The following is a 5000-nucleotide window of genomic DNA, read 5'->3' as shown; positions in this document are numbered from 1 at the left end:
AAAGGCATCGAACCAACCCACCACCTGACACCAGCCAAACGTACATCCTGATTTGACACATCTCTGGCAACCTAACCCACGTTGGCCCTTAACCTAACCCACGTTGGCCCTTAACCTAACCCACGTTGGCCCTTAACCTAACCCACGTTGGCCCTTAACCTAACCCACGTTGGCCCTTAACCTAACCCACGTTGGCCCTTAACCTAACCCACGTTGGCCCTTAACCTAACCCACGTTGGCCCTTAACCTAACCCACGTTGGCCCTTAACCTAACCCACGTTGGCCCTTAACCTAACCCACGTTGGCCCTTAACCTAACCCACGTTGGCCCTTAACCTAACCCACGTTGGCCCTTAACCTAACCCACGTTGGCCCTTAACCTAACCCACGTTGGCCCTTAACCTAACCCACGTTGGCCCTTAACCTAACCCACGTTGGCCCTAACCTAACCCACGTTGGCCCCTAACCTAACCCACGTTGGCCCCTAACCTAACCCACGTTGGCCCCTAACCTAACCCACGTTGGCCCCTAACCTAACCCACGTTGGCCCCTAACCTAACCCACGTTGGCCCCTAACCTAACCCACGTTGGCCCCTAACCTAACCCACGTTGGCCCCTAACCTAACCCACGTTGGCCCCTAACCTAACCCACGTTGGCCCCTAACCTAACCCACGTTGGCCCCTAACCTAACCCACGTTGGCCCCTAACCTAACCCACGTTGGCCCCTAACCTAACCCACGTTGGCCCTAACCTAACCCACGTTGGCCCCTAACCTAACCCACGTTGGCCCCTAACCTAACCCACGCTGCACCTTAACCTAAGTTACGCTGCACCTTAACCTAAGTTACGCTGCACCTTAACCTAAGTTACGCTGCACCTTAACCTAAGTTACGCTGCACCTTAACCTAAGTTACGCTGCACCTTAACCTAAGTTACGCTGCACCTTAACCTAAGTTACGCTGCACCTTAACCTAACTTACACTGCACCTTAACCTAACTTACACTGCACCTTAACCTAAGAGTTACACTGCACCTTAACCTAACTTACACTGCACCTTAACCTAAGTTACACTGCACCTTAACCTAAGTTACACTGCACCTTAACCTAAGTTACACTGCACCTTAACATAAGTTACACTGCACCTTAACCTAAGTTACACTGCACCTTAACCTAAGTTACACTGCACCTTAACCTAAGTTACACTGCACCTTAACCTAAGTTACACTGCACCTTAACCTAACTTACACTGCACCTTAACCTAACTTACACTGCACCTTAACCTAACTTACACTGCACCTTAACCTAACTTACACTGCACCTTAACCTAACTTACACTGCACCTTAACCTAACTTACACTGCACCTTAACCTAACTTACACTGCACCTTAACCTAACTTACACTGCACCTTAACCTAACTTACACTGCACCTTAACCTAACTTACACTGCACCTTAACCTAACTTACACTGCACCTTAACCTAACTTACACTGCACCTTAACCTAACTTACACTGCACCTTAACCTAACTTACACTGCACCTTAACTGTCACATGTAACGTCACAGGAATGTAGCTTTGCCTAACAGCAACCCTCTGAACATAGTTCACTGCTTGGATCCTCTGGTGTCATGTGTATTTCTTGATGCCATGGTGCGTACCCTCACATAAAGGTCTTTCGAGTGTTGCGTACTTTCTACACAGTCCCGCTAACCACTGGAAGGGTGTACCGCTACAGAACGAATATCGCCCTCCCCTCCTGCCCTTCCAAGCTGGTCGGTCAGGCGTTTGTTTGTGAAATGAGCCTTGCAGCTGTTCAGTTGCATTCGGTTGTCGATGCAGTCAGTGTACGTTGTGGTACGGCCTGTGTGGACTGTCCGCTGATGTACGCGTAACCCACACTGATCATCCGTCGTTACGTACTGAGTGACATAATGTGGCACATGCTTGACCGTACACCGGCTGCGCCCTACAATGGCGAATCATAAGGGCCATATGTTGTGCACGATGCTACTTGTCTCGTCTCCCCATTACAGCGAGATTGCACTGTTGTACGCCGTACAGACATGTGGTAAGTAGGTACGGACGAAAGTATTGCATGTTGGCCCCCCCCCCCCCCTCCTCCCTCTGCCGGGAATCAGCGTGAGCCGTCTGTTGATGTAGCGACGAGGGTTTTCCTATTTAATCGTATTGCCCCACACAACATGATAGCACGGTGGACCGCGTTCCACATCTGCGACATGCTACAGAGGCCGGTTGACAGTCGACCGCGCAAGGGACATTGCACACGTGCGCGGACCATCTTCCACGTGTTCTCTCGTGTACATGCCGCAGTGTGTATGTGGGCTGATGTAGCGTGTCGTGACACATAACATGCAGGCATGCCAGAATCGTAGATTTCGCAAATGTAGATTGACGTATACGTTTGCTGCCAAAGATCCGCAAATGAACTGGAAATCAGTTGTTGAGCGGTTGTTCGCGCTGCAGGTGCATCGGTGATAGCGACGATCGGTACATCTGTGAACCGGTTGTTTCGGCGGTACCCGCCATGCCCCCGAACCTGAGTTGGCCATGTGGGTATGAAGCGATACGAGGCTGTGGCTTGGCGGGACAGTCCCCGGCCGGTGAGGGGGGGCCGCCCGGCGTGCTGGCCGCGCGCTGCGTGAGCGCACGCACTACAGCCGGCTGGTGGGGGGCGCCCAGTGGCAGGAGCGCCGGCCGACGGGCCCGGCTGGCGTCCCAGCTATGCGCCGGCGCACCCTGCGCGCGGCGCCAGGCGGCCAAAGTGGGTTCTGCCGAGCCCGGTGCGAAGCGCGGTGGACATCTGCAGTGTGCTGGTCCGATTGCGGACTGTGTGCGTTGAGGATGCGCCGCCGCCCGGCACTCGGCGTCGCGACGCCGTCTGCTGCTCGGTCGCCCCCAGCGGTTCTCGCAGGTGGTTTGTATCGCAGCTCTGCGGACGTGTTGGCGCGTGCGCTGTGCTGGGAGAGTTCGCTTCTGCACCCAAGTGGGGCTTTGCCCTTCTGTGGCGCTGGCGTTGGAGCTGCCGGTCACCGTAGGTGGCGCGTGTTGTTTCCCGCCGGCAATGCCACGACAGCACGCTCCCGGGCCTCTGTCGGCAGCGGCAAGCTCAGTTGGGAGCACGGGTGTTCGCACTGAAAGCGTCTACTCGCCTATCTCCGGGCGATTGCGCCTCTCTCGAACCCGACCAAGTACTTAGGACGGCGCTGCGCGCCGCCGGGACCTGAGAGGGTTTCGAGGTGTATCGTGCAGGGGAGCTCAGCCTCCTCCTGTTTGCAGAATAATTGAGCGGACGCTTGCGTGTTCGCGCGGGCCCTCGGGACACACTCCCGGGCGGCCGGCTGCTCAGCTCTCGTTGACGCAGCTCCCTGGTTGATCCTGCCAGTAGTCATATGCTTGTCTCAAAGATTAAGCCATGCATGTCTCAGTACAAGCCGCATTAAGGTGAAACCGCGAATGGCTCATTAAATCAGTTATGGTTCCTTAGATCGTACCCACGTTACTTGGATAACTGTGGTAATTCTAGAGCTAATACATGCAAACAGAGTCCCGACCAGAGATGGAAGGGACGCTTTTATTAGATCAAAACCAATCGGATTGGCTCGTCTGGTCCGTTTGCCTTGGTGACTCTGAATAACTTTGGGCTGATCGCACGGTCCTCGTACCGGCGACGCATCTTTCAAATGTCTGCCTTATCAACTGTCGATGGTAGGTTCTGCGCCTACCATGGTTGTAACGGGTAACGGGGAATCAGGGTTCGATTCCGGAGAGGGAGCCTGAGAAACGGCTACCACATCCAAGGAAGGCAGCAGGCGCGCAAATTACCCACTCCCGGCACGGGGAGGTAGTGACGAAAAATAACGATACGGGACTCATCCGAGGCCCCGTAATCGGAATGAGTACACTTTAAATCCTTTAACGAGTATCTATTGGAGGGCAAGTCTGGTGCCAGCAGCCGCGGTAATTCCAGCTCCAATAGCGTATATTAAAGTTGTTGCGGTTAAAAAGCTCGTAGTTGGATTTGTGTCCCACGCTGTTGGTTCACCGCCCGTCGGTGTTTAACTGGCATGTATCGTGGGACGTCCTGCCGGTGGGGCGAGCCGAAGGCGTGCTTGCGCGTCCCGAGGCGGACCCCGTTGAAATCCTACCAGGGTGCTCTTAGTTGAGTGTCTCGGTGGGCCGGCACGTTTACTTTGAACAAATTAGAGTGCTTAAAGCAGGCAAGCCCGCCTGAATACTGTGTGCATGGAATAATGGAATAGGACCTCGGTTCTATTTTGTTGGTTTTCGGAACCCGAGGTAATGATTAATAGGGACAGGCGGGGGCATTCGTATTGCGACGTTAGAGGTGAAATTCTTGGATCGTCGCAAGACGAACAGAAGCGAAAGCATTTGCCAAGTATGTTTTCATTAATCAAGAACGAAAGTTAGAGGTTCGAAGGCGATCAGATACCGCCCTAGTTCTAACCATAAACGATGCCAGCCAGCGATCCGCCGCAGTTCCTCCGATGACTCGGCGGGCAGCCTCCGGGAAACCAAAGCTTTTGGGTTCCGGGGGAAGTATGGTTGCAAAGCTGAAACTTAAAGGAATTGACGGAAGGGCACCACCAGGAGTGGAGCCTGCGGCTTAATTTGACTCAACACGGGAAACCTCACCAGGCCCGGACACCGGAAGGATTGACAGATTGATAGCTCTTTCTTGATTCGGTGGGTGGTGGTGCATGGCCGTTCTTAGTTGGTGGAGCGATTTGTCTGGTTAATTCCGATAACGAACGAGACTCTAGCCTGCTAACTAGTCGCGTGACATCCTTCGTGCTGTCAGCGATTACTTTTCTTCTTAGAGGGACAGGCGGCTTCTAGCCGCACGAGAGTGAGCAATAACAGGTCTGTGATGCCCTTAGATGTTCTGGGCCGCACGCGCGCTACACTGAAGGAATCAGCGTGTCTTCCTAGGCCGAAAGGTCGGGGTAACCCGCTGAACC

At 53.9% G+C, this 5000-nt stretch overlaps 1 non-coding gene across 1 annotated transcript in view; it reads left to right on the top strand.

The window, feature by feature from the left end:
* The first annotated feature begins 3383 nt into the window (after positions 1 to 3383).
* The window catches only part of LOC126328849 (small subunit ribosomal RNA), a 1893-nt gene continuing 276 nt past the window's right edge, over positions 3384 to 5000 (top strand). The window contains exon 1 of the ribosomal RNA XR_007561963.1: positions 3384 to 5000. This exon is cut by the window's right edge and continues 276 nt beyond it. This is a non-coding gene — a ribosomal RNA (small subunit ribosomal RNA).

This window comes from Schistocerca gregaria, unplaced genomic scaffold, assembly GCF_023897955.1.
Source record: "Schistocerca gregaria isolate iqSchGreg1 unplaced genomic scaffold, iqSchGreg1.2 ptg001142l, whole genome shotgun sequence".
NCBI lineage: Eukaryota > Metazoa > Arthropoda > Insecta > Orthoptera > Acrididae > Schistocerca > Schistocerca gregaria.
This window is presented reverse-complemented; position numbering and strand designations above follow the sequence as displayed.